General features: G+C 42.0%; 1 long non-coding RNA gene across 3 annotated transcripts in view; it reads left to right on the top strand.

Annotated features, from left to right (window-relative positions):
• The window catches only part of LOC149974404 (uncharacterized), a 286443-nt gene that overhangs the window by 24946 nt on the left and 242751 nt on the right, over positions 1-18746 (top strand). The window contains exon 3 of one of the 3 annotated variants that reach the window (XR_016489345.1): positions 16998-17020. The exons of the other annotated variants lie outside the window; for them this stretch is intronic. This is a non-coding gene — a long non-coding RNA (uncharacterized LOC149974404). Of the gene's footprint in view, positions 1-16997; positions 17021-18746 lie in introns of those variants that run through there. 3 annotated transcript variants of the gene reach the window in all.

Below are 18746 nucleotides of genomic sequence, written 5' to 3'. Positions count from 1 at the left end.
ACTGTGGAGGTTCCAGGCCAAAGGGGGGGAAATATCACCATGTGTGCTGCAATGGCCAATGATGGTTTGCTTCTCAACACACCACTCATTGGCCCATACAACACAGAAAGGCTTATAGCTTTCCTAGAACAGCTCTATGCTCAGCTAGTGCCAGCAGAACAGGGAAGCCAGTAAGAAACCCCCAAGTTTTTGTCATAGTTTGCGATAACGTTGCTTTTCACCACTCTGCAGCTGTCACAGATTGGTTTGCAGCACATCACAGATTTATGGTTTTGTACCTGCCTGCATATTCACCCTTCCTCAACCCAATAGAGGAGTTTTTCTCTGCCTGGAGGTGGAAAGTGTTTGGTCACCACCCACATGACCAAATGTCCCTTTTGGAAGCCATGCGTGCCAGATGTGAGGACACGAGTCCAGAGGACTGCCAGGGATGGATAAGGCACTCCAGAAGGTTCTTCCACAGGTGCATGGCAAGAGAAAACATTAGATGTGATGTTGAAGAAAACCTGTGGCCTGATGCTAGAGAGAGGCAGGATTAGCCCCTCAATTATTTGTTTGAATAACAGCATGTACTTTTAGTTTCTACCTTTTTTTTCTCATTACTGTAATTCCGTAAATTACTACAGACTATTGCAAACTGCTAATTTTCATTTACCTTAAAGAATTGTTATGTTCTAAAAATTGTAATAAATCACGTGAAAGAATGTCACTCTTTTCTTTGAAGAAAATATTACTTTGTATGAAGTCACTGAAATTGTTCAAACTGTAAAGATGAAAAGTTTTGGTGTTGGTGTTTGATGCTAGTGTTTTTACTCTCAGTGTGTTCTGAGTGACAGTGTGTGTTATCTCAGTGAGGGTTGTGCCATGTCATGTGTTAAGAGTTGTGTTGCTTGGAATGAGTTTTGCAGGTGATGTGAACTGTTTAGCTCAGGTGACTGTTGGTAGTGCAGACTGTAGTTAGAGTTTTGCACATGTGACTCCAGTTGTGCCCACTGTCGTTTAGCAATCAAAAAAAAATGTAATAACCAGGTAAGCTAGTTGAGAACAAGTTCTAATTTACAACTGCGACCTGGCCAAGATAAAGCAAAGCAGTGCGACACAAACAACAACACAGAGTTACACATGGAATAAACAAGCATACAGTCAATAACACAATAGAAAAAAAAGAAAGTCTATATACAGTGTGTGCAAATGGCATGAGGAGGTAAGGCAATAAATAGGCCATCGTAGCAAAGTAATTACAATTCAGCAAATTAACACTGGAGTGTAATAATGTGGAAGTTTTTTCAGGGACATTGTCGCACTGAAACGTTTTCTGCCAGTTTCTTTATCCCACAGGGATTCTGTGGATTCCCTATTGGATCTGAAAACACCAGAAAGGATAAGAACCCCGAAGTATGCATGTAAACGAGTTTGGTCCATCTCCTTCCATCTTTCTCCAAAAACCAGCCGTCCAAGCCGTCCCTCCAAATTAGTGCAGAACAGAATGATTTTCTGGATGGTGTATGGGATGAACTGTTCAAAAGAAGACGTTATGTCCTGCACAAGAATATCTGCCTTATCACATTGGCAGCCATGCATGTTGGCTCAATCCTTGGGCACGAAGAACATTCAATTTCACAATTTTTTGACATTCACATTTCTCCTCCTGCAGGCTGCTGGTTGCTGAAGGGCTGGTCTTGGGTCTGGCTGCTAATGGGCTGGTCCTGACGCTCACTGAGGGGGTCAATCTCATCCTCTTCTTCCAACTCACTGTCATTGACAGAGACAGAAAATTCCTCATCTTCCAGAGTGGAAGATGTTCATTCCACACTAGCTTTTCTCTCTGCAAAAATGATTTCTAAGGCCTTCTGAGCAGAGATTAATTTTGACGAACTGATTGATTTGGGTAAGGAGCCACACATGCAAAGCTATTTATTTGTTGCGTCCCTCCCCCAATTTGCACCTGGCTGTGGTAGAGCGTGGGAAAATAGAGAATAATTTTTAAAAAATGTGTCGAAATAATTTATTGCAATAACATTGTGAAGGTTCCCGCGAGACATTGTGTAGTTTCACACACTACAAAGGGTAAAGAGTGCGAGAAAAGCGGGAGACAGGCAGACAGGCAGGGAGACAGACAGGTTATTGGTGCTATGTTGAAACAGCAGGCCCAAGGAGCAGGAAGATAGTGACGGCACACGCAAACCTTTTTGTTCCATTTTTACATGTTTTCAACTACACACACTTTTCCACACTTTTATTACCCTCGGGTCCAGTAGAACCGAACACCACATATATAATATAAATGTGTAGGGGGCCGCACAGTGTGCACTCAATGAATTTTTATTTTACATGTTCTTCATCAAAAATAAGCCAAGGCCAACGAGTCTCAAGTTGAAAAAATTATTCATTGCATAGTTTTTTTGTTAGCTAACATTGAAAATGGGTCCCACAGACCTGAAAACCACACAAGGTTTTAAAGTTAACTTGTGGAATTTCTTTCCGTCCCAATGCGTTTGAGCCAATCATTTGTGTTGTGACAAGGTATGGGTGGTATACAGAAGATAGCCCTATTTGGTAAAATATCATATTATGGCAAGAACAGCTCAAATAAGCAAAGAGAAATGACAGTCCATCATTACTTTAAGACATGAAGGTCAGTCGATCCGGTATATTTAAGGAACTTTGAAAGTGTCTTCAAGTGCATTCGCAAAAACCCTCAAGCGCTATGATGAAACAGGCTCTCATGAGGACCACCACAGGAAAGGAAGAGCCAGATTTACCTCTGCTGCAAAGGATAAGTTCATTAGAGTTACCAGCCTCAGATTTCAGACCAAATAAAGGCTTCATAGAGTTCAAGTAACAGACACATCTCAACATCAACTGTTCAGAGGAGACTGCCTGACTCAAGCCTTCATGGTCGAATTGCTGCAAAGAAACCATTACTAGAGGACACCAAAAAGAATAGACTTTCTTGTGCCAGGAAAAACGAGCAATGGACAGTAGACCGGTGGAAATCCGTCCTTTAGTCTGTCCAAATTTTTGATTTTTGGTTCCAACTGCTGTGTCTTTGTGAGACGCAGAGTAGGTGAATAGATGATCTCCGCATGTGTGGTTCCCACAATGAAACATGGAGGAGGAGGTGTGACGGTGCTTTGCTGATGACGCTGTCTGTGGTTTATTTAGAATTCAAGGCACACTTAACCAGCATGGCTACCACAGCATTCTGCAGCAATACGTCGTCCCATCTGGTTTGTGCTTATTGGGACTGTTATTTGTTTTTCAACAGGACAATGCCCCAAAACCTCCAGGCTGTGTAAGGGCTATTTGACCAAGAAGGAGAGTGATGGACTGCTGCATCAGATGATCTGGCCTCCACAATCACCCAACCTCAACCCAATTGAGATGGTTTGGGATGAGTTGGACTGCAGAGTGAAGGAAAAGCAGCCAACAAGTGCTCAGCATATTTCGAAACTCCTTCAAGACTGTTGGAAAAGCATTCCAGGTGGTTGGTGGATTGCCAAGAGTGTGCAAACCTGTCACCAAGGCAAGGGTGGCTACTTTGAAGAATGGTGAGATTTGTTTAACACTTTTTTGGTTACTACATGATTCCATATGGGTTAGTTCATAGTTTAGATGTCTCCACTATTATTCTACAATGTAGAAAATTGTGAAAATAAAGAAAAACCCTTGATTGAGTAGGTGTGTCCAAACGTTTGACTGGTACTGTTCATACAGTACATACAGTAGACTGTGAGATGCATATTCATTTATAAAACGTTGTGAGAAGCCAAATATAACTTTGATATAAACATGCATAGGGGCATTGTGGAATAGTAGTAATAATATTAATAATAATAATAGCAACGTTTGCTTTCACATGCTATACTAACCATTTCCTCTCCTATAATTTCAAATACTGACTACTTCGAGTTATCACCCAATTAGCCATATTCATTTTGAAGAAAGACAATAAAATACATTAAATCCATCAGATTTTGGCAATTACGTCTAATCTGTCTGCTTTCAATCACAGAGCCCTGTGTACACCCAACCACAGGCTCTCTAGAACCACATCCATAGACATAGTACAAAACCTACAGGATTCTTCAAAGAAACGTAATAATAACTGTCTCTTTTTTAATAACAATGTCCGTTCTATTCTATTTTTGTTTGTAATTTGTATGTCCTATTCAATTGTTATTTGTTGTATCCTACGCAGAATATTGCTTCTATATATAGAGCTCTTTCCAAGTGAACAAGAAAGAAAGCACAGCTAATGTATTCAGCTGATGTCCAGTACACCTGATGTCCAGTACACCTGATGTCCAGTACAGCTGATGTCCAGTACACCTGATGTCCCTTTCCTTTAACCGTTCATTTTCATGAACCAGATGTGAGAATAAAGCTGATCCTCAGCACTACTCTTCTTTCAATAAACACATACCTTCATAGGGTGACCAAACACAAAAGACCCCAAATCCGCTCATTGGGATGATTTTGTGGGACATTGTCCAGGAATGCATTTTACACAACTTTAGCATCCGTACTACCAGAGGAGCTGAGGTACTCTCCTCTAGAGCCCCCACCTCTCCCGCTCCTGCGGCTCTGTTTGTATTTCACCGCTGAGTGGTGTTTTCTCCTGCCAATGTAGCCCCAGGCATGCTTTCAGGGGCGTTGGGCCCATGCTTTGAAGCAAGCTGGGAGAGCATATACAACTGTGGGTCTGCCACTGAGAGAGCTACGCTGATACACTGATAAAAGATGACTGGGTTGAGAACTTTCCAAAACCCTGTCAGGAGTAGTTTCACATGCGATTGATTTATTCCTGTTGACATTGTGAGGAGGGGGGAGGTTTTGGAATGCGGAGTGCGATGTGATGTGGGTGAAAATTCCAGAATCCCAAAAAGTGTTTTGTTTTGTTGTTGTGATGAATGTGATTCTTTATTCTGTGGAAACCTGTCAAATTTTATTTAGGGAGGTGTCACAGCAAAGTAAATATGTTAAAATGTGTGTTAGTCAGTGTGCATGCCAATGAATTATATTACGTTTTCTATGCTGTCTCTATACACTGAGTAATCCTACCCCCCTGGCCCCCTTTTGCCCTCACAACAACCTCAATTCTTCAGGCATGGACTCCACAGGAATGCTGGCCCATGTTGACTCCAATACTTCCCACAGTTGTGTCAAGTTGGCTGGATTTTCTTTGGGTGGTGGACCATTCTTGATACACACGGGAAACTGTTGAGCGTTGCTGTTCTTGACACAAACTGGCACCTACTACCATACCCGTTCAAAGGCACTTAAATCTTTTGTCTTGCCCATTCACCCTCTGAATGGCACACATACACAACAGCCCTTGCACTAGCCACTTTTCCTTGGGGGAATCCGTATCAAAACCGGATGCAGTTTGATTGCCATCTTAAGTGGGGGTCCAATGATATGACCCACAATTCAATGCAAACTGTAGTCACGTGTCAAACTCCGGTGGCCTCAAAGTGTACAATTTAACCAACATGACTGCATTTTTGGCATGTTAGACAAAATGATGACGCTAGCTTGCAAAAACATATATATAGATGACGTTGATTTTAGTGTTGGCAAATGGGAATGACTCTCAAAATTGGCTCAGACTCGTAGTCTGGAGCCTATAACTTTCATGAACGTATTTTGGGGGAATTTGGGGGGAATTCTGAAATGAATTGGAAAAAATGACCAAACTATAAAACTAGCTAGCCAGATACTGCATGGGTAACTGTAGCTAGCTACGTTCACTTGCTAGGTACATTCAAAGTTAAGTTTTTTGTTTTTAAGTTCAACTTCAAGAATTCCCCCAAGGACATTGCCTCTCAGATCATCACTATCCCTCGCTTGGGCAAGGGACATTGTAAGGTACACTCGGATGTGATGATGTAAAACGTAATTCAAGGGCTGAGGGTTTATGGCCGTGGGCTAAACTTTGCGTTTAGAATTGTCTCAATTGTCTCAATTGTCTATAGGCTTAAAAATCCTTCTTTAACCTGTCTCCTCCTCTTTGTCTACACTGATTGAAGTGGATTTAACAAGTGACATCAATAAGGGATCATTGCTTTCACCTGGATTCACCTGGTCAGTCTATGTCATGGCAAGAGCAGGTGTTCTTAATGTTTATTATATGCAGTGTATGTGTCCATTCAAAAGTGTTTACAGCTCATATTGTACTTTAATTTATTATATCTCATCTTCATTTTGTTTTTATTCCTGAGAAATACATAAGTGCCTTAAGCAGCACTTTCTCCTCTCCTCCCTTCCCATCCCCTCCAATTGGATAATTGCACATAGCACCCAACACTTAAAAAACAACAACTTCTTCTTAGGCTCAAAAGATGCATTTGTGTGTGTTATTTTTCTCTCCCTTAATCTCTTTTTTCTTTCTACCCCAGATACAGTAGAGACCTTCCCACTAGCTGTATGTGTTAATGACTTCTCATACATGTGGCTTTGAACCCTCAAACCGAGAGAAGAGGAGCACAATATCATGCTCGCTAACTGTCAGAACAGATGGCTGATAGCTACAGTATAAGTGTGACAAAAGACACCGGTCTCCATAGTAACAGTCTAGTTAGTTAGCCGCGGTGCTACATTACCTAACCCTGGTGGTGTTGGATGTACAGCATGAGTCCTCTCCTCTGATGTGTGACATGTATAGTAGCTGTGTGTCGACGATCTCGCTAACAAATTCCTGATCCACTTATATGTAGCTTGGCTACCACTGGGTTGCATTGAATAGTTATGTCATGGGAGGGAGGTTATAGTGTACTACAGGGAAGGTGCCTGATCTACATGCATGCTGCCAACACTTCATTCCATTGTAAATAAACCTACAACGTGTTTTAAACCAACATGGGGCACATGCAATGGGGCACATGATTTTGTTAACCAGTTGGATTTAGGGGGCGCTATTTAAATTTTTGGATGAAAAACGTTCCCGTTTTAAACAAGATATTTTTTAACGAAAAGATGCTCGACTATGCATGTACCTGACAGCTTTGGAAAGAAGACACTCTGACGTTTCCAAAACTGCATTGATATTGTCTGTGAGTGCCCCAGAACTGATGTTACAGGCGAAACCCAGATAAAAAACCAACCAGGAAGTGCCGCATTTTTTTAAACCGCCTCATGCCAATGACTGTGAATGAGCTACGAATGAGCTTACGTTTTCCAGGTTCTCCCCAAGGTGTCTACAGCATTGTGACGTCTTTTTAGGCATTTCCCTTGAAGAATGGCTGTAAGGGACCATATATGGCAAGTGGTCACATGGTGTCTCCCGCAGAAAACCATGGTAGCCATTTTTCCAATCGCTTCTTATGAGAAACCAACTGCCTCTACGGATATATTATCGAATATATTTGTTAAAAACACCTTGAGGATGGATCCTAAACAACGTTTGCCGTGTTTCTGTCGATATTATGTAGCTAATTTAAAAAAAAGTTTGGCGTTATAGTTGTAGCATTTTTCGGTCGATTTCTCAGCCAAGCATGGTGAAGAAACGGGAGCTTTTTCGCCTATAAAAATAATATTTTTGGAAAAAAGGAACATTTGCTATCTAACTGGGAGCCTCCTGAGTGAAAGCATCCAAAGTTCTTCAAAGGTAAATGATTTAATTTGGTTGCTTTTCTTATTTTTGTGAAAATGTTGCCTGCTGCCAGCAGAGCCTAGCATAGCATTATGCCATGATAAACTTACACAAATGCTTGTCTAGCGTTGGCTGTAACGCATATTTTGAAAATCTGAGATGACAGTGTTGTTAACAAAAGGCTAAGCTTGTGTTGTTCTATATATTTATTTAATTTCATATGCGATTTTCATGAATAGGAAAAGTTTCTAGGGGTATTTATGTCCGTTGCGTTATGCTAATGCGTTTGAGGCTATGATTACGCTCTCGGATACGGGTTTGATCGTCGCAAGAAGTTAACAGGCATTTAAACTGGTTTGGATCTAAAGACACATGTATATTCCATATAATATCCATAATGTCCACAGAAACATATCAAATGTTTTTTATAATCATTCCTCAGGTTGTTTTTAAAATATATTTTCGATAATATATCAACCGGGTGTGTAGGTCTTTCAAAAACACCGGGAGAAACAATGGCCGCTTTACTCAATGGTCGCGCAAAACTCACTCTGAGAGCACCCACCTATCCACTTACGCAATGTGATCTTTCACACTCATGTCTAAAGACTGTTGACACCTTAGGGAAGCCATAGAAAAAGGAATCTGGTTGATATCCCTTTAAATGGAGGATAGGCATGCATAGGAACAGAGAGGTTTCAAAATAAGAGGCACTTCCTGATTGGATTTTCCTCAGGTTTTGCCTATAATATCAGTTCTGTTATACTCACAGACAATATTTTTACAGTTTTGGAAACTTTAGAGTGGTTTCTATCCTAATCTGACAATTATATGCATATTCTAGTTTCTGGGGCTGAGAAATAGGCAGTTTCAAATTAGTACGTTTTTTAGCCAAAAACTAAAATACTGCCCCCTACACGCAAAAGGTTAAGTCGAGTCCCAAGTAGAACAGGTCGAGTCTCGAGTCAAGTCCAAGCCATGCATTCTAAGAGCAAGTTAAGTCACATTTTTTTCCAGTAAAAAAATTATCAATACATGCAAATCTGTCTATTTGAGGCAACCAGACAGCCCTTTTCATTATTTTGTCTACAACACTTAGATTATGTAATTGTAAGGGTATAACGACACAGGGCGAGACACAGGGCGAGACCCAGATGTATAACGACACAGGGTGAGACCCAGATGCAGACACAGGAGGCAAATGATTTGAGTCTTTGATATTTATTGAACAACAAGGGGTAGCAAGAGGCAGGTCAAGGACAAGCAAAAGTTCATAAACCAGGCCAGAGTTCCAAACGATACAGGGTGGCAGGCAGGCTCGAGATCAGGACAGGCTGAATGGTCAGGCAGGCTCGAGATCAGGGCAGGCTGAATGGTCAGGCAGGCGGGCTTAGTGTCAGGGCAGGAAAGAGGTCAGAACCGGGAGGAATAGAAAAACAGCGGCTCGGGAAAAAACGCTGGTAAGCTGGACAAGACAAGACAAACTGGCAACAGACAAACAGAGAACACAGGAATACATGCACTGGGAATAATGGGGAAGATAGGTGTCACGGCTCCTCCTCCGCATTGCAGGGGCGGTTCCTCCTGCAGGCAGAGGAGGGTCGTTAGTGATTGGAGTCACCTGGGATCAGACTATTTAAACTGTCACCAATCGCCTCTCTCTCTCTCTCCGCTCCTCCAGGTATGAACCTGTTTTGTTTGTTCTTTTGTAGTTTTGCATAGTTTTTGTAGTTTTGCATAGTCATTCACACACACAGATTCACGCATCCATGCACTTTACATACACCTTACATTATGATACTTCCACACCTCACCTGGGGGGGGGGGGGGGGGGGGGGGGGGGGCAGTTTCTGGTTGTCTTTTCCACTCCACTGGTTTTGTGTGCATAAAACCCCACCACATGTGACTGCACGAAGACCAGGGCCAGTTAGTTAGTTGTTTTTGGAGGATAGTGGGGTGTGGCTCTTGTCCTTGAACCCAGACTGACAGCAGGTGAGTTGTGTTTATTTTAGCATTTGTATTAGTTGTATTGGTTGAGAGAAATCTCTTTCATTTTGAGTAGTTTTGTTCCTTCATCGGTAGCCTTAGAGTTGTGTACTAAGGAGCAGTTAATGGAAATTGCTGAACATTATCAGATTGAGATTGTTGATAAAAACATTAAAGAGACTGTTAAAACTAGATTAAAGCAGGGTCTTAGAGAAATTTGTGTTTTGGGGGGTCAGTCTGCTAGTAGTGAGGGTGCAGGTTTTCAGTCTAGCCCTTCATTAACTTTTGAGCAGCAAAGGGAGCTGTTGCAAATGCAGTTAGAGATAGAGTGATTGAGAAATGCTAATAAACCAGAAGGACTACCACAGTTTGATGTTTCACAGAATCTTCGTTTGTTGCCTAAATTTGATGAGTCAGATCCAGTCACATAGTTTGCTATATTTGAGTGTATTGCGGAAGCTAGAGCTTGGTCAGATTTGGACATGACTATGTTGTTGCAATGTGTACTTACAGGTAAAGCACGTGAGGCTTTTACAGCACTGAGTGTAGCTGACAGTAAAGTTTTTGCTGAAGTTAAATCAGCAGTTCTGAAGGTCTACGAGCATGTGCCAGAGGCATATCGTCAACGTTTTCGTTACAGGAAAAAGTTAGATTCACACACCTATTCTGAGTTTGTTTGTGATTTGACTTCTGAATTTAATCGTTGTTGTACAGCTTCTGAAGTTAGTACTTTTGAGGGTCTGTCTAATTTGTTTGTGTTAGAACAGTTCAAAAATTCTGTGTCTGACCAGGTTGCTACATACATGAATGAACGTAAAGTTAAGTCTCCAAGTGATGCAGCAATCCTTGCAGATGAGTACAGGCTAACACATAAAAGCCATTTTGAGTCAAACAGTGACATGTACCATAAAAATAACTTTACTCCTAGGAATAGTAGGTCACCTTTTTCTGGGGCTTTCCAAAGACCTCAGCAGAAGTTTGGGTCTGGAGGACTTAAAGCACCGGTAAATGCTAATACCTGTCGCTACTGTTTAGTTGAAGGACATTGGAAGAAAGATTGTCCTCTGCTTAAATCAAAAAAGTCAGGTCAAGTTAAACTTGCTGTGATGGCAAGTCCTGTTGCAGCCTCTGACCACCAGGGTGAGCTTTTTCAGCCACTCGTTGAGTTTGATTCTCAGTCTTCCCACTGTGTTTTTTCAGCCTTTATTTCAGATGGTGTAGTGTCCCTGGTAGATGGCAACCAACATATTTCAATCAAGATCTTAAGAGACACTGGAGCTTTAGATTATTTTATTCTGAAATCTGTTTTGCCGTTCTCTAAAGAGTCTGATACTGACAGTTGTGTAATGGTATGTGGTATGGGTTTAGTTCCATTCTCTTGTCCTTTACATGAAGTTACCCTAAAATGTGGTCTGGTAGAGGGTGATGTAGATGTTGGGGTTAGACCCCAGTTGCCAGTAGAGGGAGTCCACATGATTTTGGAGAATGACTTGGCAGGTAGTAAGGTGTGGGCAGATGGCAAACTAAACATCTGTAAGAAGCAACCTTCAGTGTCACCTGCAAGGGAATCGCCGGATCAAAACTGTATGTCTCCTGAGGTATTTCCAGTTTGTGCTGTTACCCACGCGGCCTCTCGTAAAGAGATTGAGAGTAAGCCAGAAAGTCTTGAGTTGCCAGTCAAACTCCAGACAGAACAGTTGACTAGTTCTAGAGATTAATTGATGGCTGAGCAAAAGGCCGATACTAACTTGGCTGATCTGCTTGATAAAGTTGTTCCTGATTCAGTGATGAGGAATAGTGCTCAGTGTTATTATCTTCTTGATGGGCTGTTGGTCAGGAAATGGGTTCCACACTATCATCAGGGTCTAGGAGAACCAGTCTTTAAAATAGTTGTACCTACTACTTTGCGAAATAAAGTGTTGCAAACTTCACATGGTGATGTGACAGGTCATATGGGTGTTCGTAAAATTTATGACCGCATACTTTGTTATTTTTTCTGGCCACGTTTAAAGCGGGATGTATCTCAGTTTATTAAAACTTGCGATATGTGTCAGCGCACAAGCAAGCCAAACCAGGTTGTAAAGCCAGCACCTTGGTATCCAATACCAGCCATAGGGCAACCTTTTGAGCACCTTATTATCGATTCTGTTGGGACTTTACCAAGGTCCAAGTCAGGTCATAGCTACTTATTAACTGTTATGTGTCAAGCAACCAGATATCCGGCAGCTTTTTCCTTGCGTACCATAACTTCAAAATCAGTAGTTAAAGCGTTAACTTCTTGCGTCGAGCAATCCCGTATCCGGGAGCGTAATCATAGCCTCAAGCTCATTACCATAACGCAACGTTAACTATTCATGAAAATCGCAAATGAAATGAAAGAAATATATTCACTCACAAGCTTAGCCTTTTGTTAACAACACTGTCATCTCAGATTTTCAAAATATGCTTTTCAACCATAGCTACACAAGCATTTGTGTAAGAGTATTCATAGCTAGCATAGCATTAAGCCTAGCATTCAGCAGGCAACATTTTCACAAAAACAAGAAAAGCATTCAAATAAAATCATTTACCTTTGAAGAACTTCGGATGTTTTCAATGAGGAGACTCTCAGTTAGATAGCAAATGTTAATTTTTTCCAAAAAGATTATTTGTGTAGGAGAAATCGCTCTGTTTTGTTCATCACGTTTGGCTAAGAAAAAACCCCGAAAATTCAGTCATTACAACGCCAAACTTTTTTCCAAATTAACTCAATAATATCGACAGAAACATGGCAAACGTTGTTTAGAATCAATCCTCAAGGTGTTTTTCACATATCTATTCAATGATAAATCATTCGTGGCAGTTGGGTTTCTCCTCGGAAGCAAATGGAAAAATACACACAGCTGGAGATTACGCAATAATTGCGACGGAGGACACCAAGCGAGCACCTGGTAGATGTAGTGTAAAATGGTCAATCTTCCAATGATATGCCTACAAATACGTCACAATGCTGCAGACACCTTGGGGAAACGACAGAAAGTGTAAGCTCATTCCTGGCGCATTCACAGCCATATAAGGAGACATTGGAACACAGCGCCTTCAGAATCTGGGGCACTTCCTGTTTGAAATTTAATCTTGGTTTCGCCTGTAGCATCAGTTCTGTGGCACTCACAGATAATATCTTTGCAGTTTTGGAAACGTCAGAGTGTTTTCTTTCCAAAGCTGTCAATTATATGCATAGTCGAGCATCTTTTTGTGACAAAATATCTTGTTTAAAACGGGAACGTTTTTTTATCAAAAAATTACAAGAACGCCCCCTATATCGAAGAAGTTAACTGAATTTATTTCAACATTTGGGATTCCAAAAATCATCCAGTCAGATCTGGGGTCTAACTTTACATCCCATTTATTTGCTCAGGTTCTCAAACAGCTTAAAGTTAAACACAACAAGTCCACTGCGTTCCATGCCCAGAGCCAGGGAGCTTTGGAACTTTTTCATCAAACTTTAAAATCCTTGCTTCGTGCATACTGTACAGAACTGTCTGCAGATTGGGAGGAGGGGTTACCTTGGCTGTTACTAGCTGCTCGTGAAGTAGTGCAAGAAGGCACAGGTTTAAGCCCAAATGACTTAGTGTTTGGTCATAAGGTGCGTGGGCCTTTAGCAGTGTTGCAGGATGGTTGTTTGCCTGAGGAACCACCTCAGAACCTTATTGACTATGTAAATGGTTTTAGGTTGAAGTTGTATAGGGCTGGTGAACTGGCGAAAGAAAAACTAAAATTTTCTCAACGGAAAATGAAACTGAAATATGACGGACAGGCTGAGCTGCGTGAGTTTAGTCCCGGTGATCATCTACTTACATCTGCCTCTTGTAAGTTCACCTTTTCAGGCAAAATATTGTGGTCCTGACCTCCCGGGTGGTGCTGTACTGCAGCGCCAGCTGCGCCACCAGAGATTCTGGGTTCGCGCCCAGGCTCTGTCACAACCGGCCGCGACCGGGAGGTCCATAGGGTGACGCACAATTGGCCTAGCATCGTCCGGGTCAGGGAGGGTTTGGCTGGTAGGGAAATCCTTGTCTCATCGCGCACCAGCGACTCCTGTGCCGGGCCAGGCGCAGTGCACGCTAACCAAGGTTGCCAGGTGCACTGTGTTTCCTCTGACACATTTGTGCGTCTGGCTTCTGGGTTGGAGGGCGCTATGTTAAGAAGCAGTGCGGCTTGTTTGGGTTGTGTATCGGAGGACGCATGACTTTCAACCTTCGTCTCTCCCGAGCCCGTACGAGAGTTGTAGCGATGAGACAAGATAGTAGCTACTAAACAATCGGATACCACGAAAAAGGGGTAAAAAATTATAATAAAAAAAATATATATATTGTGGTCCTTTCAATGTGTTGTGTAAAGTGTCAGATTTGAACTATATTATTGACTTCATAGGAAATCATAGGAATTCCATGTGAACCTGTTAAAATGTTATCACTCCCGTGATCTAAGTTGAAGGCACTCCAGCGGTGAGGTCAGCGTTGACTGCTGCTCCAGTCACTGTATCTTGTGGCTTTAATTTGGTGGAGGGGGGAGAAGAGGAGGACGTTAGGGTTTCGGATGAGGTCTTACAAGGGCGGTTGAAAAACTCCCAGACTTTGCAAAACCTTGGGGTTTTGGTAGATCATTTAGACTCTGAGAAACGTGATGAATTGGTAGCTCTTATTAGAAACTACCCTGTTTTTGTTTTCTGACACTCCATCGCAAACCCACTTAATTGAGCATGATATAGACATCGGAGATGCTAAGCCTATCAAACAGAGATTTTATCGTGTATCTGAGGAGAAGAGATTGAAACTGGAAACAGAGGTGCAGTATATGTTGGACAATGGGCTACACCCTGTCTTTTGGTCAAAAAGTCTGATTCCACTTTCAGACCTTGCACTGATTATAGAAAAGTTAACAATGTTACTAAAGCAGACCTTTACCCTCTTCCTGGATGGAGGACTGTATTGATCAAGTTGGGTTAGCAAAGTATGTTAGCAAATTTGATCTTTTAAAGGGATATTGGCAAGTACCCCTTACCAAAAGAGATTGTGAGATTGCGAGATTAACTCCATCTGGTTTGTTCTCTTATACAGTGATGCCTTTCGGCTTGCGGAATGCTCCAGCCACCTTCCAGAGGCTAATGAATCGGGTGGTCTCAGGTCTGGAAGGGTGTGCCGTGTATTTGGACGACGTGGTCATCTACTCAGACTCCTGGGAGAAGCATGTTTGGAGAGTGCAAGCCCTGTCCGAAAGACTGGTGTGGGCCAGGTTGACTATTCATTTGGCAAAATGTGAGTTTGCCAAAGCTACAGTCACGTACCTAGGCAAGGTTGTTGGTCAGGGATTTGTCTGCCCCGTGGAAGCTAAGGTCCAGACTGTGAAGCAGTTCCCACAGCCCTCCACAAAGAAGGAACTGATGCGCTTCCTGGGGTACTACCATGCTTTCTGTAAACTTTTTAGTAGTAGTGTCCCCCCTGACCAATCTGTTAACTTCTTGATCCTACTTGAGACGCAGATGTCTCAACTAGGCACCTGGAAATGCAAATGCGCTACGCTAAATGCTAAATGTACTCGTTAAAACTCAAACGTTCATCAAAACACACATGCAGGGTATTGAATTAAAGCTACACTCGTTGTGAATCTAGCCAACAAGTCAGATTTTTTGCCCAACCTAGGTCGAGGCACAGACACGGTCTCAATGGTGATAGCTAACAGCCTGCTGCCTGGCCTGCACCCTATTTCATTGTGGAGCTAGGGGAGTTAGAGCCCTTTCTATGTTCATAGATAAGATGAGAGCACCCCTCCAGCTTGGATGGAGTCCGTCACTCCTCAACAGGCCAGGCTTGGTCCTGTTTGTGGGTCAGTTCCAGAAAGAGGGCCAATTATCTACAAATGCTATCTTTTAGGAGGGTCCAGAAAACAACCAGCGATTGAGTTGTGCGACTGCTGTAGAGCTCATCACTCCCCCTAACTGGGAGGGGACCAGAGACAATTACTCGATGCCGACCCATCTTTCTAGCTGATTTATACCCTGAAGCTATGTTGCGCTTGGTGACTTCTGACTGTTTCATCCTAACATTGTTGGTGCCGATGTGGATAACAATATTCCTATACTCTCTACACTCGCCAGTTTCAGCTTTAGCCAGCACCATCTTCAGATTAGCCTCAACTTCGGTAGCCCTGCCCCCTGGTAAACAGTGTATGATCGCTGGATGATTCGTTTTAAGTCTAAATCTACGGGTAATGGAGTCGCCAATGACTAGAGTTTTCAATTTGTCAGAGCTAATGGTAGGAGGCTTGGGCGTCTCAGACCCAGTAACGGGAGGAGTAGAGACCAGAGTAGGCTCAGCCTCTTACTCCGACTCCGACTCGCTGCTTAATGGGGAGAACCGGTTGAAAGTTTCTCTCGGTGAATGAGCGACACCGGTTGAGCATTCCTACAGCATTTCCCTCCAGAAGCCACGAGAAAGTTGTCCGGCTGCAGGGACAATCTATACTTACTGGTGGCACAGACGCTGTTTCATCCTTTCCTACACTGAAATTACCCTTGCCTAACGATTGCGTCTGAAGCTGGGCTTGCAGCACAGCTATCCTCGCCGCAAGGCGATTGTTCTCCTGTATATTATGAGTACAGCGACTGCAATTAGAAGGCATCATGTTAATGTTACTACTTAGCTTCGGCTGGTGGAGGTCCTGACGAACCATGTCCAGATATAGCATCCGGAGTGAAAAAGTTTAACCTGTTGAGTCTATGGGGGCGCTATTTCATTATTGGATAAAAAAACGTGCCCGTTTTAAGCGCAATATTTTGTCACGAAAAGATGCTCGACTATCCGTATAATTGACAGCTTTGGAAAGAAAACAGTCTAACGTTTCCAAAACTGCAAAGATATTATCTGTGAGTGCCACAGAACTCATGCTACAGGCGAAATCAAGATGAAACTTCAAACAGGAAATGAGCAGAATTTCTGAAGCTCTGTTTTCCAATGTCTCCTTATATGGCTGTGAATGCAGCAGGAACGAGCCTGCGCTTTCTGTCGTTTCTTCAAGATGTCTGCAGCATTGTGACGTATTTGTAGGCATATCATTGGAAGATTGGCCATAAGAGACTACATTTTCCAGGGGTCCGCCCGGTGTCCTTTGTCTAAATTGGTGCGTAATCTTCAGTTGCGGGCATTTTCTCCTGGGATTCAGAACAGAAAGCACACTTCCACGAAGGATATATCATCGAAGAGATATGTGAAAAACACCTTGAGGATTGGTTCTAAACAACGTTTGCCATGTTTCAGTCGATATTATGGAGTTAATTTGGAAAAAAGTTTGGCGTATTGATGACTGGATTTTCGTTTTTTTTTTGGTAGCCAAACGTGACGCACCAAACGGAGTGATTTCTCCTAAACAAATAATCTTTCAGGAAAAACTGAACATTTGCTATCTAACAGAGTCTCCTCATTGAAAACATCTAAAGTTCTTCAAAAGTAAATTATTTTATTTGAATGCTTTTCTGGTTTTTGTGAAAATGTTGCCTGCTAAATGCTAACGCTAATGCTAACGCTAAATGCTACGCTAGCTAGCTACTGTTACACAAATGATTGTTTTCCTATGGTTGAGAAGCATATTTTGAAAATCTGAGATGACAGTGTTGTTAACAAAAGGCTAAGCTTGAGAGCTAGCATATTTATTTCATTTCACTTGCGATTTTCATGAATAGTTAACGTTGCATTATGGTAATGAGCTTGAGTCTGTATTCACGATCCCGGATCCGGGATGGCTAATGAAAAAAGTAAAGCGAGGGAAAAACAAAATATAAACGGTAATTAAAAAGTAAAAACCGTCAAGTTGTCAGGTAGCAAAGTAAGGTTAGCAACAAAACGCACAGCAGCACCTAAACAAGTCTCAAATCTCAAATACATTCCTTTGAGTACAAAACAGTCCAAATACAGAATATGTTGGCTAGCTTGTTAAGTATAGGTGTTAGTTAGCTTGAACATTGAACACACTAAAGCCTTCAACAGACCAACAGTCTGCATTAATGCTGCATGATAAATTATGCAGTTATGTAATCCAAAATTGTTACTGGATATGTGAGCAATAAAAGTTCAACATTCACCTTTTGCTACTATTTCTGTCAAGTCTACACATACAATTTGATGCACACATTGGATAAATCTAACATATCCACCACACAGAACACACTGCAACTGCCTCTGCAATGCAATGCTGCAAGTTAAACGCAGTGTTCCATTGGAATGTACTTCTGGTGTACCAAAACACAATGGCGCTGTCGTTCTGATCAATGCATAAGCTTAGCAGCTAACATAGCTAGCAGGCTAATAATGCAATGCAACACCAACCTACCAGTCCATGAGAACAGTGGCCATTTCAGGGTCACTCTCCCAAACTGAATTCCAATGTTTATCCGGTTTTGGTCTTCCAATGTTAATCCTGGATTTGTCTTGAGCAGACTTTTTCCTCGCTTATTTTTCTCTTTTGGGGTTCGAATTGATTCAGATCCAAAAACCGAGAATGGTGCTTGTTTCTGTTGTCCCTGCTACAAGGACAGCTATCTTTATTTTTAATTTTTGTATTTTATTTCACCTTTATTTAACCAGGTAAGCTAGTTGAGAACAAGTTCTAATTTACAACTGCGACCTGGCCAAGATAAAGCAAAGCAGTGCGACATAAACAACCACACAGGGTTCCACATGGAATAAACAAGCGTACAGTCAAAAACACAATGGAAAAAAGAAAGTCTATATACTGTGTGTGTGCAAATGGCATGAGGAGGTAAGGCAATAAATAGGCCGTAGTAGCGAAGTAATTACAATTTAGCAAAGTAACACTAGAATGATAGATGTGCAAGTAGAAATACTGGTGTGCAAAAGAGCAGAAAGGTAAATAAAAACGGTATGGGGATGAGGTAGGTAGATTGGGTGGGCTATTTCCAGATGGGCTATGTACAGCTGCAGTGATTGGTTAGCTGCTCAGGTATCTGATGTTTAAAGTTAGTGAGAGAAATATAAGTCTCCAGCTTCAGCGATTTTTTTTTTTTTTTTTTTTTTTGCAATTCGTTCCAGTCATTGGCAGCAGAGAACTGGAAGGAAAGGTGGCCAAAGGAGGTGTTGAGCTGTACCTGCTGGAGTGCATGCTTCGGGTGGGTGTT

Source organism: Oncorhynchus mykiss, chromosome 20 (assembly GCF_057628025.1).
Source record: "Oncorhynchus mykiss isolate SJ-2025 chromosome 20, ASM5762802v1, whole genome shotgun sequence".
Taxonomy (NCBI): Eukaryota; Metazoa; Chordata; class Actinopteri; order Salmoniformes; family Salmonidae; genus Oncorhynchus; species Oncorhynchus mykiss.
This window is presented reverse-complemented; position numbering and strand designations above follow the sequence as displayed.